Source organism: Coturnix japonica, chromosome 5, assembly GCF_054131305.1.
Source record: "Coturnix japonica strain WE chromosome 5, WE-NBRP24, whole genome shotgun sequence".
NCBI classification, from domain to species: Eukaryota; Metazoa; Chordata; class Aves; order Galliformes; family Phasianidae; genus Coturnix; species Coturnix japonica.
Genome location: NC_140667.1, coordinates 32382848 through 32406596, shown reverse-complemented (window position 1 = coordinate 32406596; position 23749 = coordinate 32382848). Strand labels below are relative to the sequence as shown.

General features: G+C 34.8%; 2 long non-coding RNA genes across 7 annotated transcripts in view; both read left to right on the top strand.

The window, feature by feature from the left end:
- LOC107315030 (uncharacterized) overlaps nucleotides 1-5002 on the top strand; it is a 141604-nt gene extending 136602 nt beyond the window's left edge. The window contains exon 9 of the long non-coding RNA XR_014947205.1: nucleotides 4013-5002. This is a non-coding gene — a long non-coding RNA (uncharacterized LOC107315030). The remainder of the gene's footprint in view (nucleotides 1-4012) is intronic.
- A 3573-nt stretch (nucleotides 5003-8575) lies between these two features.
- LOC116653488 (uncharacterized) overlaps nucleotides 8576-23749 on the top strand; it is a 49101-nt gene continuing 33927 nt past the window's right edge. For 2 of the 6 annotated variants that reach the window (XR_004307405.2, XR_014947207.1), the window contains exons 1-3: nucleotides 9659-11094; nucleotides 12837-12924; nucleotides 19162-19203. This is a non-coding gene — a long non-coding RNA (uncharacterized LOC116653488). Of the gene's footprint in view, nucleotides 11095-12836; nucleotides 12925-19161; nucleotides 19204-23749 lie in introns of all 6 variants that reach the window. The other 4 variants (XR_004307402.2, XR_014947209.1, XR_014947208.1 and 1 more) reach the window with 3 other exon arrangements.

The following is a 23749-nucleotide window of genomic DNA, read 5'->3' as shown; positions in this document are numbered from 1 at the left end:
CATTCAGCAAGCATCACTGAATGTCAGCGGGTGCCTTTTTTTTTCTGCACGGAGGAGTTTAATTCCACACCTTTGCTTCATGTGTACTTTCATGTCAGACACAGCTTTGTTGGATTTCCCCTCTGCTACCATCTGTCACACAGCAATGAAATGTAGGAGAATATTGGCAAGGTTCAGTTTCTACTGCAATACCACTTCTATCAGCCTCTGACATCATGGGCTGACAGTATAAAGAAAGCAGAATTTATTTTTGCAGCAGCACTCTTAATATCAGCAAGTCATTGATTGTTGTATGTAAAAAGCAACTAAGAAAAAAGAATGCTTTCTGACATGTCCTTTCATTTATGTCAAGAAGAATTGCTTAAGTGTCTACAGACAGAAACATTAGTTTTTCTATCTGATAATAATATAACTGTGAAGGTATCAATGAGCATATATGTTATCTCTGAAGATAGCTTTCCAGTGCAGTGAGTCATTGTACTGTGATGCTGGCATATTTATAACCATATAGTAATACAATTCAGAGAAGTGTTTGTTAAATGCCAAATTTTTGCAAGTTGCATATACCCCGTACAATGTTTCCACATAAACAAGGAAAAGCTGCAGTAATTTCTCTACTGTGTAATTTTAAAAAGTTCTATATATAAATGGGATGAAAATATGGCATTTTCCTAGACAAGGATGTTTTGTGTTTTATTTCAGGTTTCCAGGAGACATGTAAAGTAATCTAAAAATTCAGCCAGAAAGACTTTTTTTTCTGCTATGGATTATCTATACTCATTCAGTGGTAAACAGTATGCTTCTCAAAATGCATAAAGCTGAAATCCTATTGAGCTACTGTCTATCTGAGGCAAAACTGTCTTTGCTAAGAGGCTGGCCAAACTTGTGAGAAGAACTTTTATCTAGGAAAGATAGGTTTGCAAAAAAGGAACTGGGTTTTTTTGCTAGGCAAAAGAAGTCCAATTGTATGCTGATTTGCATTCTAATCTAAGTAGGCTCTACAACACTTCCTGAACATATGTCCTCCTGCTTTAGACACTTATACCATGAAAGACCGTACTTAAGGTGTGCATTGCCCTACAGACACTGGATTATTTAGGATTCTGCAGATACTTACTTGCATGCTGGATTCCGAACATCAACTGTGATTGCTGTAGTTTTCTAACATGCTGAGTCAGATTGCTAACTTTTTCCCACATGTAAAATGAAATCTTAGAATAGGTTCTAAATAAATATATGTAGTAGGTGGAATACTCATATATTGCTTGTGGTCTCTTTTAAGACCTGATGTCCCATTATCACATGGTAGCTGCCCAGTACAGTAGCTAAAGAAACAGCAGTATGTACAAGGTCTCAGTTTTCTTCTTTACTATGTCCTACCCTTTCTATCTAATCCTTAAAATGACAGACTGTGTTGGTGACTAATATGGGCATCTATCCAGTGCAGTTGAAATTAAAGATTTTCTTAATGTAGAAGGAACAGGAGGATGTTTCTCTTGCTGTACCATTCACATCTGTCAAATCACCCTGCAGTCAGCTCCTCTGAGGAGCTGGCAATCTCTACCAGGAGAAATGAATGAAAGCTCTAGAATGTTGTGAGAATAAGCACTAGAACATTTAAGAAAGACCCTTAGCAACTGTGCAAAATAAATTAATTTTCAACTATAGAGTTGAATAATCTCTGTTTTTATGATTCTATGCTAGTAGCATACCACTAAAAGATATTTAGAGTTTAAAGATAAAATCACATGCTGAAACTGTTTAAAAATATGAGGGACACTACAGGATTTTCTAACAGTCTTTGATAAGATATCTGTTAAACTGCCATCCCTTCTTCATAACACAAAATATAGTATGTACATACTGTTTGCTATTCATTATACTTTTAGTAATATTTGTTAACATATGCTATTGCATGATGAAGCTAGCAATCTGTCTTGGCTTTCTGAACTTGTTACAGTAAAAATTTAAGTCAGATTCTACTTTAAAACATTTTTGATTATACTTATTTTCTCTCACCAGAATGAAAATACTGTCTTTGTTTCTCTGTTCACTCTTTATTTTTTGCTAATGATAAAAATTCCACTGAACTATTTTTTAAAGTTTTATGTGTATTAGACTCATTTTTTGGATTCACTTTTTAAGGGCTACAGCAGTATTAAGAGGAAATATTAATTTGTTATTGATGATTTCCTTTTGAGAATGAATTTCAGATTATATACTATTTTTATTAATTATAAATAGTCATGGTTATTGAATTCTGTTGGTCCAATTTGTACTTTGTGATTTCCAAGTTGATAAATATTTATTTTGCTAAATGCTTTGGATAATGACATTATTGCTTATGAGTGCAAGTACTTTCAAATACTTGTTTTAATGTAAAATAAAACTTGTTTAAAATGTTAGGTTGCACTATATTTAAAAAAAAAAAACAAAAAAAACCCCCAAAAATCTTACAATAGGCTTTTGTATATATTAAAAAATGCTTTTAACAATATCATGCAAAGACTGTAAAGGTAAAGAGCTAGTTATAGGGTGCTATGAGCTGTTTTTGAGCATACTGTTGTTATGATTGTGTAAGGTAGTAACAGACACATCATTGTGTCTTTATTCCATTATTTAGTGGAAAGCTGCCAATATTCACGTTCATAAGCCTTTGTCAAGACTGAGATAACTTGCACAGGAGACAGCTATTTAAAGACACACCCATCAGCCAAGATTTTTTGACTGCTTTCCATTTCCCTTTTTGAAGGCTTAAGACTAAGGGGAAAAAAAAAAAAAGATAAGCACCATTAGAGGTCAAGTTTATTAACATTATCATTCATTGACTGGCTTTCTGTATCTCAAGATATTTAGTAAAAAAACATTTTAACAAAACAGGAGTATCCATTAAATATATTCATAATTTACTTATCAATACATTAAGTTATTCCAATGTTTTGATACATTATGTAATAAAAATAAAAGGTAGAACTACACTAATATCACTTTTTGGAACTACTCACTGTATGCAACAATTTTTTTTCCAGTCATAACGATAACTTGATGACTGCATTCTTAAAAAGAAAAAAGAAAAAAAAAAAAAAGGAAATAATCGCATTCCTGTCTAAAATGAAGTAAAACCAGAATACTTCTGCTCCATGAGTCATTGTCCTCATCAATAGGTTTACACTGCTCAGAGAGGCTCATTCTATTCGTAGTTTAGGATGATTTAATTTATAAGTTAATTGTTGGGTTTGTAACAGTTCCTATTCAATCTCTTGCTAAGAAGATATTTATTTTAGAAAAATAATAGTGATAATTCTTAAACATAGCTTTTCTTTACAGCAGTATTCATTTCTGTAATAAAATAAGCATTGTATTTATTTTATCTCCCCACTCAAATTCATTCTCCTTTCTTTGATTAATAAAAACTTCCTTTTGATTATGAAGATACAGACTAAAACTAAATTGTGTAACTGAAACACCTGCACTTCTGTATCACTTTGGAATTCATTTCAAAGTATTTTGAAAGAATATATATTACTTGTTACTCTGGTTATTAAATCTTTTTTTTCTTACTGATATTCCATCTTACTTGGATGCTCAATGCCATACAACAGAAGGATTTGCTAGTATATTTCACTCAGCAAAGCTTACTGTTCTTAAAACGCCCAATTCATTTAAATGCAATTGGTAGCTTTTTTGTAGTCTTGTCCACACTTTTATATAATTTGTGTTTCTTTCTTTATTACATTATTGAAATATATTATACTAAAATGAAAAATACTAAAAAATTAAAAAAACTCAATTTTGCATTCAGTATATATTTTTTAAATTCAGATGTTCTTAAGTGCATCGATGGATTCTATGGTAATACCTGCAGTATTTCCTGTCCAATAAATTTTGTACAGCCTCAGTCTCTTGAAAGTAAAACAAACTTATAATTGAAGTTACAGTCAGATGTATTGTAGAAACTAAAATTCATGATCCTAAAGGGATAACAACTGATATTTCTTGATTTTTCTCATAGGTATAGAGAGCTGATTAAACATCAGAGTCTGAAGCTTTGATTTTTACCTGTGTCAGTATTCTTGCAGTAAGATGCAAGTGCCATTATAGAAGACAACTGGACATAAGTAAGCTTTTAAGCTTTTACAGAATGGATGACAATTACCCTAACTGCTATAATTGGATGTGATGAAAGATGTGGGGCTGTAATCCCTCAGGCAAATTACAAATCAGACTCAGTTGTTGGAACAGTATTGTAATTGCTGCCTTGTGATTCTAGAGCCAAGTGATATTTGTTCCACATTTACCTGTATACTTATTTATTTACTTTAAGGTGAAGAGCTCCAATTTCTATCCTTACAGGTTACATCAGTTTTGACAGTTAGCATCTACAAAATTCATTGCACAACACTGAGGTGCTTAAGTTAGTGACCTGGCCACCCTTGACTTCCTGTACAGTCAATGGAATGAAGCATTCCTTCAAAAGCATGTCTTCATAATCTGCTTTTTTTCTCTACTGAGTATACAAGAAGATTATATTAGATACTCCATTTCAAAAAGTGAGGAATGTGTAAGAATTTCAATGTGTGCTTCAAGTCAGTTTTCCAGTTAGAAGTTTATTCATGTCCCTGGGTTCGGTGTTCCCTATTAACTGGTGTTTGCTTGTGTGATTATTTTGATACATCTATGTTTAGTACTGCTGGATTTGGAAGTTACCAGTGAAACGTGATATGTGGTCTAGCAATCTGGGTCTATCTATAGAGAATAGAAGTCAAGGCTGCTGACAAGGTTGTAAATATTTTGCAATTGTACTTAATTACTGTTTTTTTTTTTAATGTGTAAAGAAGATAAGGAGTATTTGAGAGAATTTGAAAAGATTTCAGAATACAGTTCTTGGATTTTATTTCACTCTCAATTTCTGACCTTTTCTGACATGCTAGTAGTGATCATTAAACTCATAGATAAAAAAAATAAACTATTTTAATTAAATTAAACTATACATTATATATTATGAGACATTGGCTTGTTCTTCAACATGTGGTTACTGTTGTCCAGTGGTGCAAGAGAGAGGTCCAACAAAAGAAACCAATTCAAAGCACTTTCAATAGAGCTTGAAGAGGGACAAAGAAAACCAATACATTCCTTGGCAGGAAGGCAACAATTTTTTACAGAACTGATGATGGAACAAGATAATTTCAAAAATCCCTTCCAACCCAAACCCTTCTATGATTCCATAATCTTTCCCTTCTACTAAAACCAGTAACTCTGTTTTGAGATTACTGTCATTCATTTCTTGAATTTGGTGATAATTAACTGTGCCCCATGTTGAGGAACAGCAGAAATTGCTTTACTTGCTCTGTTTCTATGCTCATGGAAGGATGAGAAACTGCATATTCATCAGTGTAAATTTAGCAAATTAACACTTAGGAAAAATAGTTTTTTATTTTATTTTTTATTTTTTATTTTTTTCTTTTCTAAAGGCAATCTAATTCACTATAATTGACACTGAAATATTATCTCCCACTAATTTGGTATAAACTGTTTAACTGCTGAGTTTCATATTCAAAGCCAAACTCTTCATTTACATTTGTATGTTCGGACATAATTTGATTTACCATTTCTCCTGTTTTCCACAGAATGTGTTAATGACATGTAGAAAATCTATGAACACATATTCAAAAAGCCAAAGAACAGATCTGAAGAATCTCTGTTTGGCTGAACTAAGCAGGGCATATCTTATCTCTGTTAGAAAGATGTCATTTCCCATATGAGCTGTGCTAATGTAGTACTTGTCATCCCAAGCTTCTTTTTGCTGTGCAGTTGGTCAGCCTACTGCATCTGCAAACTTTTTCTATAACCATCAAAAGACCAGCCTATGTCATGGCATTTTCAAGGCTCTCATCATCCAATCAAGTTAAAAATACAATTAAAAAAAAATAAAAAATTACTTACATTACAGCACTCCTGCTTCTCACCCAGATGGAGATGAATCTAAAGTGTGATTTCAAAAATGGGAACGAAAATGTGTGACAGACAGAAATGACAAGGCTTTGTCTACAGCTGGTGATACAATAAAGTGAAATGCCTTCCCATTGTCCCTAAGCAATACATGCAGGGCAAGCTATATTATATTAATTAAACGAATTCATTGAAGTCAAGTAGACCCTAGGCAAAGAAGACTCATATCATCTGCACTCAGTCTCTCAGTCTGTAAGCCAACTGCATGCATACTTTTATTTATATATGTATGTATGTATGTATTTTTCCCCTGTGCTTCTGACATCTGTGAATCTGGGAGACCAAATGTAGTGGTACTAAAATGACTCAGTCATCCAGACTGAATGGCACTACCCTGGGCAAGTGTTACCCCTTTCAACATTTTCAGTTCAGAACAGAAGATATCATAAAAAAAAGTTTTAGTTATACATAAGTAAACTTCTTAAGTAGATGGAAGTAATGACAATGCTAAGTTAGGAAATATGGGATTTTGATGAAATGCTTGTTGCAATTCTTGGGAAATACAGCAAACTGTGTACTGAAAGAAGCTGTAATACAAAGTGCAGTCTGCTACTCCATGAAAACAGAGTGCACGAAGATGTTTTTGTATTTGTTGGCTAAAGATATTAGATCATGTTTTCTAAAATTCTAGCCTCTGAGAAAAAAACAGATTCTTCTGACTGAATTTTTATAATGAATTTGCCACTCTCTTTCTTAGTAACCTATTAAATTTTGGTTTACACAGAGATGAATATCTGCACAGTTATAATGCAATTAGTAGTTGGAAGTATCTTCTGTGAAATTATTTTCTTACCCTTTGTAGTATGTGGGCCCTGAATTACAGTAATTTTCTTTTAGTTATGGCAAAGTAAAATAGGAATCGTTGTACAAAAGTAAATCAGGTGACACTTAAAAAACACGATGACAAAGAGACATGAATATTTGCTCTAGTCTGTTTATCTTGTGGGCCTGTAGAGGTAAATGAAAACACTGTTAGTTTCTGGCCCATGCTTGCTGAATAGCATGTAGCTAAGAGTGTGTGGCTCTCTTTCCTGTGTAGTTATGAAATGAATTCAAAAGTTATTAAAAATCAGCTTGGTTTTGAGACTGTTGTGGAGTTATCTAGATCAATCTATGGCATAGGCCCATGGGCCCCCTGACCCCAAAAATGGGAAGGGAAGAGGGGAAGGGGTAGGAAGATGGGAACTGAGCTCAGGGAAACTAATAGAGCAGTTGCTACGATCGAAGGAAGAAAACTTACTTTGCTAACTATGATGTTGGAATGCAAGATAACGCAAACTAATTGAAACTGAGGCTAATAAATTAAGTAAAATAAGAGTTTTCTGAAAACTGAGCTTACTTTGAAATTGAAGGTGCACAGCTTGGAAGCAGAACCCATACCCACTGCTAGGCAGTGAGAGAGAGAGAACATCACTTCCATGACTTATTTTCCTCTCTGACTGTGAGGTCCTCTGTGATGTGTAGTTCTTCTTCTCTGTGCTCCACATGATATCATGATGTGGAATACCAATAAGAAAAAATTACAAAACCATGACGGAGACCCTGAAGATCACTTAATATTCAAATTGCATAGATTTACATGAATAAATAATTACTGATAATAATACCAGACAACACATATATATATAACATTTATTGAACTTACCTTGCCAGGTAGATAACTCAGAAACTCATTCTATTTTAGGGAATAGTTGTCCGCAGTTGTGTCAGATCCAAAAGAGACAAAAGGTTTCAATAAGGAAATCTAAAGGTGGCATCTATTTGTAAATTTGGTGGTATGGAAATACCTGCAAAGTTCTTCCACTGAACCACTGCCTTTTATTTTATCCCTTGGACAAAAATAATAAATGTAGTTTGTAAAAATTTTCTTAGCTGACAGCACAATCCACTAATTCCTTCCAAGTCACTTCCATCTTTCATTGTTTAACTTACCATCTGTTCATTCCTACCTACAGCCACTGAAGTAAATGAGAGACATGAAGCCAATTCCTTTTTGCTGTTCTAAGCATTTAGATATACATACAACAAACCTTTCAAACGAATCTCAAAAAATGAAATGAAACAAATTACATAGAATTTCATGGGGAAACACGTAATGTTATATTAATCCAGTTCACAGTGCTGATTTGTACAGTTTTTGCCATTTTAATTTGTCTTACAATTTTAATGTAGGATATCAGGAAGAGTATAGAGTGTATATAAAGGACAGAAAGGAAAGAAGAAATGTTTATGCTGTATGCGAGTAACTTTTTGACTACACAAAGCTCCAGCATACAGCCAAAGATATGGCTGTCAAAACTCTGGAAAGAACATTGGTGTTGTGCTCCTGATGGTTTGTTACCAATCACCTCATCAACAGGATGCAGAAGATGAGGGCTGGCAGCCAGAGAACTTCTAGTAAAGGTTGAAAACATTAAGACTGAAACACTTGATGCCTTTTTGCCTCACATTTCAGTAGCAAAATCTTGCAGATTCCCATGCAGGCAGGCCTGTTTTGGGAAGGAGAACTGTAACTAGTTGCAAAGACCTCAACCATTTGGAGATCTCCCAGAAAACTTGGATGTATTGAAATCCAGGATGATGTTGGATGATGCTCAACCTGCATGATGCTAGACTGTCAAGGTAATGGTTATGAGGAAAGATTTCTGATGGTTGCAAAGTCTGATGTTATATTAATTCTCTCACAGTGCAAATGCAACATCCAGGAACCAAGGATTTAGAGTTTTAAGCCTGTAAAGTATATATTTCCACCTTTTCTAAATGTGCTACGGATGAGAGAGTGCCCAAAAGATCCCATGTGAATTTAGCAAAGTTAGCCCAAACTTGTTGCGCCTGATTGCCATTTATGTTTAAATGATTGGCTTTGAATACAGGTGGAAAACAGTCATTGTAAAGCACCTTGAAAATTCAGGCAAAGAGTAAAACCCCCTGGGAATCTGTCCTCAAGAACAAGTGAGTGGAGCAGTTATTTCTGCATGGATGTATTTCTTACAATGAGAAAAAGTATGCACTTAGACATTTGAAATGAACATGACAGGAAATGAGGAAACAGCATCATGTCAACTAAATTCTTCTCTGAAATGATAACTAGCAAAGATAACTAGCAACTATACAAAAGCAAGAATGGAAAATTAGCATTTTCTGAAATCTTTCTTTGGAATTATGTGCCATCTTAGGCAAATGAGGTACATAAGCGTGACAGAGCACAGTGACATCATCTGGGAGCAAGCTATGAAAAGGAAACATTTCTTTGATATAGTAAATCATTCTGTTCCTGTTGCTGTTTTCTCTATGAGAATTTAGTCTTAGTCAAAGTGTAGAAGAAATGTGAAGTCATCTCTTGAAACAGTGATTGAATATCTGGTGGAAATGCAGGACCAAGCCAGGAGAGCTCAGGTGCATGCAATGCAATGCACCTGAGTAACTGGGAGGAGTGGACCCAGAATCCACCTCTTCCCAGACCTCATTTATGGGTTTGCAGTGGAGGCAAGGGTATCTTTTTGGAGATTCCTGTGTGCCTGAGATCTTCTAATGGTAAGCAGATTCTTTCCTTTGTTTTTGTTCCTGCTGTGTTTGACCATGTCTTCAGTTGCTGCAGTCTGGGACTGCTATTCTGCTGTTATTGCTGTACTTTCTGTTGTGTTACAGCATTGTACAAAGCCATGCACATCATGTACAATCTTTGCCTCATTCCAGCAAGTTCTAACATTCCAGTCTTCTCAAGTGCCCAAGCAGGATCTTGCATGGCTGATGTATTCACAGTCTGACAAATGGGACAGGAAATGCTGTGTGACGGTGTGCTGGTTATGCAACACAGCATCTGACTATTCCAGTCAAATGGTTTTCTTTATTTTAATTGAGAAAGATACGAATGGTGTAATAGTGTGTTGTTATTTTTTGCTTATTGAATAATAAATGTAATAATAAAACAGTCTCATTTAATCACTGTATACATACGTACATGTATGAAAACCCAGAGAAAGCAAGCATGAGTATGTTTTGAAATGTAGAAGGCATGGAGAACTACTAACACATTTATGACTATTTTAAATGACTATGAATTATTCTAAAATACATCAGCTTGCTTAGTCATTGTTGTGAATGAATTGAAAACAGAAAATTTCTGTAGTGCTTCGTTGAGGTTTGGACTAGGCTTTCCTTACTCATCCATTTTTATTTATTCATCTATTTTAATTAATAATAGAGTATCTATTTTTAGTATTACATTTTTACTCTTCAAGATGATTTAAAGGGTTATGGTTTTATGTGTGTTTTTTTTTTTCTTTTTAATTTTGTTTTGTATTTCTGTTAGAGTGTTTGGTTTAAGTAAATATTTTTATATTCCCTTTTTCCTGGGAGAGATTTCCTATTTTGTAAATATCATTATTTTTCACTCAATATATTGGCTTTAAGGCTAAATGAACAGTGCAGGGAACTAAATGTGTGTTATTTGTCTTTCTCTGTGACAAAGAGTTAATATGAAAAATTACCTTTTTTTTCTTGGACGAATTTTGCATTCATTTTACTTCCCTAAACATGTTATTTTAAATTGAAAACAGTTGTATCTCACTGTAGTGACAGATGTCTTCCGTTGGGTCATATGACCCCTGAGTGCAAGCAATCTGTACATGCACTATGTTTTCCTGAAGACAGTGTATTATTGTTCCTTCATTGCTATGAGAACAGTATGTGTCCTGGCAGCAGTTTTGTATGAAGTATTCATTCAGATGAAACATCAGGACATCATACCTTTGTCAGTTTTGTACTGGATGAACACACTTCACAAATATACTGTGTCTGCTTGTATAGTCTTTTCAAATAAATAAATAAACCTGGCATTTCACTTCAGCGAATTATATTGTATGAGAATAAGGGCAAAGGACTGACTTAGAGTCTCTTCTGTTTGTGTTTCTTAGTAATGTGGAGAGGCTATGTTATATTCTATTTCACTGAAGACTACATCCAGTTTATAGTGTATGCCTTGGTGTGTAAGACTTGTAAGGAATGTGGGGGAAATCTGTGAATTTTTGTCGTTGAACTTCCAGATAAACTACTGAAATACCAGATTATTACAAGCTTTACAAGGTAGGACACTGTCATTCCTGAACTGAACTCTGTGTTGTTTAAAAAGTGAGCTTACAAATTCAGTTATGTCTCAGCTGTTAATAAAAACAAGTTGTTTTATAACTCATTTTATTTAAAGTGATTTTTGAGCAAATGACTTGTTTTTTTTATTTTTTTTTTGATTAGCTGATACATTCAGTTTTATATCTGTGTGGGAGCTTATATTTGAAAATGAATGCTCCTTGTTCTGTCTCATTTTATATATAAGAAAAAAAAAAAAAAAAAAAGGAAAACAACAAGCCAAGTCATAAATACACACAATGCAAAGAGTTTCTTCACAGCTGTCCAGCTCGATTCCTATTAAGCCATTATTTTCCCATCATGCATTTCCTTCTGCACTTTCTTTTTCTTTCAGTTCATGTGAAATACAGCAGTATAAGCATACATGCAGAGAGATCTAAAAAGAAAGGAGAATGCTCTTGTTTTTGTTTTTTTTTTGTTGTTGTTGTTTTACTTTTTTAAAATGTACAGCTAGAACAATTGCAAAGTGACTGATGCATGAGTTTATTTTTAGAAGAAAAAGACTGTATGCTTGCTAGAGAGTCATCTGTATCCTGCCCAGAAACCTCTGAGAAAAGGAGGAATCTTTGAGCAGAGTTGTATCCAGACTTTGTAGGTTCCAGGGATCTGAAACTATATTTTTAAAGTCTCACAGAATTACATTAGCAGCCTAAACGTTATACAAGGAAATGCATGGGAGGAATCTTCTAAAATTGCTATATCTCTTGACTGCTCTTAAATGCTGTTTTGACTTCAAGGAGCTGCAGTGTTTGCCAGCACTAATTTTATCCCTTAGTGTGAAGGAAGGAAACTGTTCTAAGAACCAATTTGAAGAAAAAATTGTAAATCTCCTGGCCAATTACAAAAACAGTCTTATAAACTAAATAATATTAATATCCCTATCCATGAGATGTTTTCAAACACATGGCTTACATCTATATTTAAAGAGAATTTTTTTTTGTTACTAAATTTTCTCTAATATTATCATCTTTCTTCTGAAAAACTAGTAAAATATTTGTGAAAGCTTTTATTAGGGATGTGTTTTCAGATATGTAGTTTTCCTTTTACTCTGTATCTTTCCATCTCCATCTGAGATGGAGAGGAAGAGATTACCCTGTCTACAAACTATGCAGACAGAAGTGGTGGACATCAGACTTTGACTCATATATAGAATAAATTGATTTGGGACAGTCTAACTGGTTTCTGGTCCTGCAATGTGCCTTTCTTCCTCCTGCCAAGCAAGTTGTATATTAAAGTTAGTGCCAATTTCTGTTTGTGTGGCAGTCAGTAAACTAAGATGGTTCTTCAGCAACCATGCCTTTCACAGTCAGCTCAGACATGCCTGCTGTGAGAGTGTAAATTTATGACAGAGAAGTGGGATGCAGAACTGGGGATGGTAACCACTGCAGCTAAAAAAAATCAAGCAATCAAGCCAAAGTTGTAAATGAGTCAACATTAATAACTAAAACAGAACACCTCCTAAACTTCACTCTAACTGGCATGTTTTCATCAGAAAACAAATGATGCCTGGTAGAGATTTGTTTTTCCGTAGATGTAACAGGGATGGATGGCTGTATTCAGCAATAGTGCAGTGCATTGCTTTATATTCTTGAACTTCAGTGCATACAAGTTTAGCTAGAACCACTGACTTGCTCGTGTCATGTTTTTCTTTTTCATCTGCTAATTCTTGAATTTAATTCCAGTTTCCATCTAGGCACCAAGTAGAGATAGAAGTGAAGGAAAAGCAAAACATCATAGACTGCTAACAGAAAATTCTTAAAAGATGAACCAGTAAGTAAGAATATAATAAAAACAAATAAATGTTCAGAGATTGAGTTTTCTATTGTTAACTGCTTCTTCCTGAGAACAAATATGAGGCACTGCTTCCAACATAAGAACAAGAAAATAGAATTTTTTTATACTGTTTGCTCAGGAAAAGTTTGAAGAGTTAAAAACAAAATGTCTGTGTCAGGAAAAAGTTAAACAATATATTCATTGATTACAAAAAATATAATAAATAATGCATGAAATACTCTTACCAAAGAAATATGTCACTATTTTTGATTCATGAAACAAGATAGAGATTTGGAAATTCTAATGTATTTTTAGGAAACTTAAATTCAATCAAAATGAACTTTCTGCTGTTCTATCAAGTCTAAAGTAAAATGACCTGAAGAAAACATACTTATCTACTATGACTGACGTACAATTCCACTGACACCATTAGAAAATAAGTACACATGTAAGGTACTGATCTGCTGACTTTCAAGAGGTACTGAAGACCATAAGACCTCTTGGAATAGAAGTGACATCCCTATGGCATGGCAGGTTAGTAATTATTAGTAAGAAAGAAACTTTTCTAGTTATATGCTAGAAATGATAGAATGAGTGTCCATGTCTGGTCTGAACTTTGAAGATCTTGTTTGAATTCCATCTGAAATGGCAATGAAAATAGATTTTTTTTCTTTGAAATAATTTCTTTTCATTTGCTTATTCATCAGACAAAATGCATGCTACTGTACAAATACGAGTAACTACAAAAAAGAGAAAATCTGTTTTTTCTTAATTAAGAAGTTAAAATAGAAAACATTTGATATCTAGCTATAAAATTCCACTATTGCAAATGTGTGTTTATTTCTGGAGAAAATAAAATCTGTAGGGACATCTAATAGCTAAATAAACTTCCAGTCAAATAGATTATCAGAATACTTTTAGAGAAACAGAACAGATATTTCGTTAAATTTTCTGACAGGACTCTCATAACTGTATTCACTATGTATATACTCAATATGTTTGATTTATATATATATATATATATACATATATATATATATATATATTATTTTTATTATTCCAAAGCTATATGTAAGATGTATCTGAAATTATGTGGTGTTACAATGAAGACATAGTCTGGACATGTAAAGATCTTCAGGACAGCAACAGTATGCTTACTCTCTGATAGTTTAGGTTAACTTCACTCAGAATACTTCCTTTCTGACTTTAATGAAATGTGAATGCACTAAATGTATTTTATGGAGTAAGAGTTTAATAGTATATCCTGCTGAAGGGATTTCCTGCTTCAGTTTGCAACTCCTTCCCTTAAATGACATTAGTTCTTCCTCAGATTTGTTAGGAGACCTGTTTGAACGACCTGTTTCAGTTAAAAATTGCCAAGTTAGACTAGTGAACAATTTGCAAACACTGTTCATTTTCAAAGAATCAAATAAGTGAGTATTTGCAGCGCAGCTTAGGAGATGGAATGGGAGGGATGGAAACCTCCCAGTGGACACAGTGATAAGCAGCTGTCAAGGTGAAAGCTTCCACTGACAGGGCTGCAGCAGGAAGATGTGCTATCTAGCCTTGAGTGTAAAAAAGTCAATGTGGCAAACCAGACAAAACTCAATCTGCTTTATTCTTTTTGGGAAAGATACAACCTTCATTCAGTATCTTATGAAGATACTGAGCAAAAATGAAGTTTGTCACTGTAAGTTGGAAGTTAAGGATTTTATTTAAGTAACAACCTTTTTTTGTAAAGGTAGAAGACAGTGTAAATATCATTGAGCCTAATGTCCTGTAGGCAATATGTCTTTTAACAGCAATTATTTGAGGGGAACAGCTATGCCAAGTTCACATATCATTTGGAAATCTGACTTGTGCACTGTTGAAAATGTTCACTTGATTTTATGCAAAGTCTGGGACACAGCTGAGAAATGTACTATAAATTCTGTTACTTTTAATTAAGGATTTACTAAAGCATTTTATGAATTCACATTCTCTTTGAGAAAGTTTTTGCAGAAAGTTCAAAATGTGCAAATATTTTCACTATTCATGTATAAAAAGGAGTTTTCAGCCTCACAGTTGATATTTCATCATTGAAACATAGAGGTTAAAGCTGAAGATTAACCTGCTTAGTTGTGTGTATTTTAGTTCTTATACCACATAAGACAGCATTAAACTATCCTGCTGTTTAAGGACCTCCGTAGTACTATTGCATGGAAAGGTACATTACTGACTCTAGGATTTCCTGGCATTTGCCAAAGTAAAATAGACCCTTAAAGAGGTGTTCATGCAGGTTTTGTTGTCTGGCAGGTAATGATGTGGGAGTTGGTTCTGATTAAAAGAATTTATATCTGTTAGGTTTGTGGAAGTGCCAGAAAGTGTTTGGGATAATAGCAAAAATAGAAAGTATTGCTTTGTGCCCAGAATGGATCAGAACTGGCATGCTGACCTCTCCTGGTGTTTAGCATTGAGTCCATTTTGAACAATGACATGAACCTCTGGATTTGAACAGCCATTCTGGAAAACCTTGCTGTTGTTCCACTTCGCTTGATCACAGCTTGACAGTTCAAAGCTGCACAGAAAATAATTGGCCAGTCATCAGCTTCAAGGTTTTGACAAAGACTTTTTGTTGTTGTTGTTTGTTTCCAATAGATCTGACTTTAGCAAAACAAATTTAACAAGTGGAAAAGTGTAGAATAGCCTAGCCACTGTTTTCAGTTCCTGAAGTTAGTGTAGAGGCCTAGACGTATGCAAGCTGTTCTGTCTGAAGCATATGGCCTGGTGTGTCACTTTTACGGATCCAGCATATTTTGCATTTTTTTACAGCATGACATATGGGCTCTGTTTCAGATTTTTGAAGACTTGTTCTAAGGAAATCTCTGCCTCTGTTGTCACTCCCAGCTATGGCCTGGGAGCCTGTCTGAGCCAGACAAATCAGAAACTCTTATGGCTCCTTGGAAAGAAGAAACTGTCTGTTGCACCACTACTAAGCAATTAACATGCACTGTCCTGGACTCTTAATGTATCAGAGGGCTAAATATCACCCCATCACATTGTCTTCCACAGCCACTACTGTTTCCCCTTTGCTTTCCTTGGTGTAAACAGTGCCATATAGCAAAGCTGAAATGGTCTTCAGGTGACTGAAAAGCAACATTTTGTACAGCTAATGCAAATGGAATCAGAGCTTATAAATATTGCTAGCTACTGCTGTGGCAGCAGATATCTAAGCCAGTCCACCTTCCCATGGGTTTTCATGTTTTTCTCTAAGCGGTACCAATCTTTACAGCCTGTATGCTATAAATCTGAATAAAAGGTGAAGAAGAGTAATAAATCCAGGAAATGCTGACATTATTCTAATAAAATTACATATGAAAATGTATAGTGATCGCTTTTGGTATTATCACGACTTTGTGTACAAAGTACGGCAACTAAACTTTGCTAAAACCTAACTGCTAAATTTGAGCTACTTGGATTTTGGTGTTTAACAAAACAATTTTACATTTCTCAAAAGCTAGAATTCAAGAAATAAAGTTAATATGTGGTCATCATATTCAAGTCAAAAGTCTCAAAGGAACTCTTGCAAGACAGCTGGATAGATTTGCCAGTTGCTCACAGGGTTTGAAATTGAGTTAAGATATCTAAGACTCAGCCCATTCAAGATCAGCCAAATGGTGCTAACCTCTCAGAAGCTTGAATAGAATTAGCAGGATATTTCTTGCTCTTCTTGAAAATAATTTTAAATACGGTAATGGGAGATTTGTATAAGAAGTTATGTTCAACAAATCAGTAACTGGATTTAATTGAAAATCGTGACTGTAGTGAGGGTCGGTAGTACATATTTCAAGGTTTAACTAGGATTCATTTTGTAACTTTATTGCATAGTCCTTTTTGTGTAAATCAGAATTAGTTGCTGTGGTCAAGAATCATAATTTTAATAGCAAATAATGGAATAATTTCTGTAGTTCACTGCTTGTCAAACATAATGGTTTGTCCATCCTTGCGGTGTGAGAAATGAAAAATTATGCTAAGAAGTTTTGTCACACTAAGGATGTATAAGACAGCATTTTTAACAGAAAAGGTAATGTGAGTACTTTTAATGATATGCTGCTGAATTGGGATTATTCAGCTTTAGATTACTAGTAGAAAAATAGTGAAAAATGCAATTAAGAAAAAAAATAGTAAATATTGTTTTAATATTACACTTTCTTCAGGCTCTACATCCTGTTTCCCTGCTTTATACTATTTCTGATTAATTTCGCAATGGAGAGCAACTGAGAAATTACTGGCAGAGTCTTATGTAGCGTGATATTGCTTGTGAAGTATGCTTTTCGTATTTTTAACCAGCTTGCTTCACAAAGAGTGAGCTTGAACCCTCTTTATTGAGTTTAATTGGTCAAAGGGCATTTACTTATCCTTTCAATTCAAGCTAATGAGGGGTTTAATGTGCCCTGTAGTATAGTCTTGTTCTAGAGTTAAGCAGGAGTCATGCTTGAAAAGAACATCTGTTATTTTGTTGTGTTAAATTAGAGAGTATTTACTTGTCTGCAAGTCTGTTTATCTAAACATATAAGGGATGACCCTCAGGCAGTATCACTTGAAATTTCATGTCCATTTAGATTTTACGCTGCATTTTTTAATACTACAGAACCCAAAGATTGAAATTGAGAGGGTAAGGAAACATATCCATTCTTGCATTCCCAGGGCATGTGTTCAGTCTTTACAAATGTAGTTCTTTTTCTGTTGCTCATAGCAGACATTCTATAGAATCACTAAAACAAAACAAAAAAAAAAATACCTCTCCCCTGAACATCGGAAAGGCACGTGGTGACACAAGGAAGGGAATTCTGGAGTATTCCTACAGTACAGTATCCTGGGGCACAAATGACCCCAAGAAATTCTTCCAGAATGCAGTACTGTACACTCACATAGTTATTTCTTCATACACCTACTTCCAGTGTAAAACCTGACAGTTATTTTGCTTCAGCACACTGCATAATAGTATGAAATAGTGTAAAAGAATTATATATATATATATATATATATATATATATATTAAAAAAGAATATTTAAAAAAAAATCAATATGATTTTTTTTTAATTACTTTTGAACTTTACCACTCATTTACAAGTCTGCCCTTCCAGCAGCACAAGTCGCCAGATATCTGGCTGAGATTTAGTTCAAGAATGGATAGTTACTTATCAACAATTTTGAAGTTGTGAAAATTTCTCTTTGCAGATATGAAATTCAGGAAAGAGATGCAGTGTTATAGTCTGCATTACAGAGGTGTCAGGATATTGGAGAGGCTCTCCAAAAGTGGGCAGATGTACTGAAGAAAGCTCACCCTTGCACTCTTATTAATGATTTCTAAGACTGTTAAGGGTCATCATCAAAGGCAAGCTTATGTATAAGTGCATTAACTGCATTTAACAGTTTTAAATACTGTTTGTACTCAGTTGGAACTCAGAATGTACTGTCATTAGCAAGTATTTCTATCTGCATTTTCCATACAAACAGAGTTTTGAAAGGGATTCTTGAACCTTTAAGAAATACTTGAGAAAGGCAAGGAAAAAAAAAAAAAGACTGAATTATGTCTAACAATAAGTCTAACAGTGTAATGAATGTACTAGTTGTACTAGATATACTACATCCATCATTAAAATAACAGCTATCCTTACACTTCTATAATTCTGAAAGCCTCACTCAATAATAGTTCCACTAAGCATCTCACATGTCCTGTTCTCAAGTTGGCAGATGATTCCTGTATCTCCTTATCTTTCTGCTATTATTTCATTGACTTAAAACTGTGATGAGAGTTAGAAACATGACATAGAGTTGAAAAGTTGTTTTTTTATTTTTATTTTTATTTTTTTATTTAAATATGGTAAAGAAATACAGAATCTGAAGGGAAAATTACATGCTAGGTTGAAGTAAACTAAATTCAGCCATGGATGGCTAGAAACAAGTTTTCTAGATGTTTTAATAATTGAAGGCTAAATGTCCATCCACATTAATTTGACATTTTCTAAAATTTTTGAAGTGTTGCCTTGAATGTCATTTTTAATACACATTTTCCTTCAACAAAACACAGGTAGCTAGAAGAAGGGAAAAGGAAAAGAAAAATATCAGTTTTCAAGTCAAGTGTGCTTTAAGTTGATGCAGAATTTATTGCTTTGTTGAACTTCTCATATTCTTATCCCCAAATTTCTCTTACTGTGAAATTTCAAAAGATTTTTTTTTTTTTTTTTCCAGTTTTTGTTCCAGCTAGCAATCTGAAGACTCTGTTACTGCAAGGTATGATTTCCTAGTTCACTATTTTCTGCGCTTGTGTCTCTTGGTAGTCTCTTTCCTTGCTGAGCACAACTGTAGTATTTGGAAGTAAAAGCAGTCCTACATGCTTATTTCACAGTGTTGCTAAGTTTTAAACAAGGTTTTCAAAACAGTCTGTATTTCCTTGGGATTTTCCATTGGGAGCTCAGAAATATGAATTCTGCAGTGCTTACTCACTTGTTGACTTAAGGTAAAACTACTACTTGGGCTACAAAAGCAATCAGTTTCTGCATGAGTTCTGAGGTCGGTCTCTGCCAGGCTCAGACTGTTTTTGCTGACTTCTAGAGATTTGTCAAGTGATTATCATACTGGAGGAAAAGATTGACAAAATCTGCAAGCCTGGAGGGAGAGGAAAAAAGAACAACAAAGAACTGAGAGAGAGAGATGTTTTTATTTCAATTGGGCGAACATTGTAATTGTGACAAATATGAGTACTTGTGTGCCCCGGTGGCGCAGTGGTAGGAATGCCGCGTTGCAACACAGGAGGCTCGAATTCCGGGGGGTTGGACTCGACGATCTCTAAGGTCCCTTCCAGCCCGCACGAGACTATGATACTATGATACTACGATACTTTTCCATCAGTATGAACACTATGTATATAGACATAAGTTGTTTTTTTCTTGAAGCCATCTGGTGCAGGCATAAAATAGTGCTGAAACTAATGAAGAGGAAAAACGAAATATAAGATTTATTTTTATCTTTATATACTATTTCAGTGTTTAATTTTGATTGACTTGCAGTTAAAATAGACATGAGCATTAATACTCATGAGTAATGAACTGCTCCCTCTCTTTTTGCTGCTCCCCAAAAGTCAGAAACAGGTTTTCAAAACCGCTGAAAACCATTGATATTCTACTAATATCAATGCTGTCTCCTGCTTATCTTGTAGAAGCTGGAGTCAAGAAGAATGATGTTAAAGTTTCTAAGTATATGAAAAAAGGCTCTCACACATAAGTAAATATAATTCCATTTTTATATCAGAAAAAGCTGGATGAAGTCCTCCACATGGAAAAGAAAGAAATGACACAAACAATGTGACAGAGTAGAAAAAGAATTAAATTTTCCGTATTTTTTTTTATATAGACTCTTCTATGCAAACCATTTAAATTTAGCTTTGTCCCCAGATTATTTGTGAAGAAGGATGTATTATCAATTATACAGAAAGTATTGAAACTTTGAAATAAAACTGTTAGACTGGTTTGTAGTCATACCTAGTATAGGTATAGTGGAGCATTAAGCAGGCTGCAATTGGCACCACCTGCTCTTATCTCCAGGTGCTTCCCTCTCCTGTCCCAACTTTAATTTTGCCTTTTGTACAAAGTGGGTCAGTATCAACAAGGTAGCAAAGGTTGCTGTCATAGTTGTTATTTGTTCTTCACTAAAAAACATTCCAGACTTAAAGAAATTTCATTGTTTCCCTCCACTAACAACCTTGGGAATAAAGCATCTGTCTCAGACTTGGCTTCTTTGGCAATTTCTTGCTTCTCTGTGCTATTCATGGTTGGCAGTTTGGGCACTGAAAGCATGGGACAGCTGTTTTCATTCCTCTTCTTGGCACTATAGAGTATATCTATACTCATAAATTAAACATGCTCAGGACTGCTCTTGGCACTGAGGCCAGCTGGAATGGAGCATCCCGTACCGATGCTATTATGCTATTTCCCCCTCCTACAGTGGTGACATCATCCAGACTGCCTAATAGGAGCAGTCCTTGGCCTGTTGTAGCTCCCAGCTGTGCGGAGCAATTGTCTGGGAGAGTCATAGCCTACCCTGAGCCAGAAGCGCAGCAGAGACTTTTTAACAATGTATATGATTATATTCCAATTGTTTGGAATATTCCCTGTGTGATTCTACTGTAAATGCAGTTACATCATTCTTTACCAGAAAGAAACAGCAAGTACAAAGAATATCTTCTGACAAACCACTATTCCATTAATAGGCATCCAACAGTTGTACATCTGCATATACAGAACATCACTTTTTCTAAAAATCTACTAGCAAAATGTAATTTTTTTTTTTTTTTTTTTTTAACACCTGCAGCTTGTTACCATCAGATGTGTGTCTGAATATTTGTGTCTCTGATGAGATCGCTGTGAAAACTGTTGAGGCTTAAAAGTACTAAAAGCCGCAATTCGCTCCCCTCAAGACTGAGAGCTTCTGTTTCATTAGTTTCAGCTAGTTATGTAATTTCACAGCTTGCGCACAAAAATAGGAAATATTAATTAGCAATTTTCTTTTTGTTTTAGAAAAAAGCCATACAAACTACTTGAAAGCTGCTGCCAGGTTATTCCGATGCACAAAGGAAAATTGTTAATGGTATTAGAAAGTACTGAAAAAATTAAGCATCTAGCCTTGGGGAACATAAGTTAGCATGCTTTTAATTGATTATAAAATTTGGGGAAACATTCTTCAAAGAAAAATAATTTTAGAGCAGAGTATTTCAATAAGAATGTGTCAATTAAAAAAAAAGTGTGATAAACTAAAAATAGGTTTATACTGTTTCTAACACTATAAGGATCTAACACTGTCTTAAAAGCATGTTTTCTACAGAATTGATTCACGCTGTATAGAAATCTCTTAAACCTTTCAACCTCTTTTGTTGAACTGAGAGTAGCAAATTTTAATCTCAGCTACACTGGTGTGAATAGAAAGAAATTTCTTGGAAGTTAGCAGAGTTACACCTAATATATACTAGTGTGAGGACCAAATTGAGCACACACAGTCATGATCTGAAAGAAAAAGCCTGTTGGCCTTCATCTGGGATCACTAAAACTGCTTGCTAGTCAGTCTATTCAATGGCACCTCAAACACTGACTGGAATTTTTAAATGTTCATTAATATTATGCTGCTTTTTCATTCTTTATCCTATTTGTATTTTGGAAGTTTCTTGTCTAATTGGCATAAGTGTTTTACTGTTGTTTTTGTATGATTATATTAATCTCTCATATAGAGAGAGGATAGTGGAAATCAGCCAACTGTTGCTTTACAAATGTACCAACACATTTTAGCCTACTTTAATTAAAAATTTCCTAGAATGTATTCATTTACACATAAGAGCAGAAGTCATATTTTATTTCTGAAGGAGTAAAGGCTTAAAAATGGGTGATATGATGCATCTCACTGGTAATTTCTGTTCTTGTGCAATCTAAAATTAGGTATCTAAGCTTCAGCAAATGCTACTTTGTTGGCCATAAATAGGGTCTCTTTCATCCTCTTTGCTGGCTTATTTTATTTGTAGTTATGTTTCCCGTACTTGGTACTTGGGAGAAAAGACAAGCTATCTCAAATTTGTTGCCTAAGTACCTGAAAATGTAAGGTAAGATTTTTGAGTGTTTGCAGTCAAAAAAGAAATGTAGAATTATAGAATGGCTTGGCTTGGAAGTGATCCCAAGGATCATGAAATTCCAATCACCCTGCCACAGGCAGGGCTGCCAGCCTACAGATCTGATACTGGATGAGGTTGCCAAAGGCCCCATTCAACCTGGTCTTAAGAGGTGGCATCCACAGTCTCTCTGGGCAGCCTGCTCCAGCACCCCACCACACTATGAAGAATTTCCTCCTGACATCTAATTAAAACCTTCCCTCCTTGAGCTTAAAACTATTTTCGCTTTTCCTAGCACTATCGACTGGAGTAAAAAGTTGATTCCCTTCCTGTTTATAATACTCTTTTAAATATTACAATGAGATCTCATAGCCTCTTCTTTCTCCAGTCTGAACAAACTCAGTCTCTCTTTGTTCAGGAGGTGCTCCAGCACTCTAATAATCTTTGTGGCCCTCCTCTGAACCCTCTCCAGCAGCTCCATATCTTTCCTGTATTGGGGACGCAGTATTCCGGATGGGGCCTCATGAAGGCAGAGTAGAGAGGGATAATCGCCTCCCTTGTCTCTGCTGGCCACCTCTCTTCTGATGGATCCCAGGATACCATTGGCGTAGTATAAACAGAATCAGTGCTAATGTTGTTTCCTGAAATTTAAGTCCAAAAAAGTCCAATAAATTAACCTACCTCTCTGTCTTGGACTTTGAAAGATGTGGCATATGAGTATGAATTCTCACAAGAACAAAGACTAAAGCAGCTATTGTTTCACAGTAAAATAGACTCTCAATCTAGTTTAAATGGAGTCTCATATCATCTATGTAGTGGAATTCCAGGGTCACAGCCTGAACCAATGGAAGAGTATGTGAGTGCCTGGTGGAGGATCTAGAGCCACCCTCCTTCCATGCAATCTGAGTCTGTGTGGGTTCCCCCCTTTCACCTGCCCCTTCTCCCCTGTGGTACGACTGTACAAACAGGAGAGGGCCACATTCCTCAACTAATTCCTTTTCTCCAAACTGTTACCAGGAGGGGTGAGTTAATTATATATATATATATATATATATATAAAACTCTTATGTAGAAAGCTCTGCTTACATATAAAACAAATGGTTTTTTGGTTATACAAAGCATTGTACGTGTACACAGTTACTTACAAATAAACAGATGTGACCTTTTTCTACTGGTTTGTTACTTGCC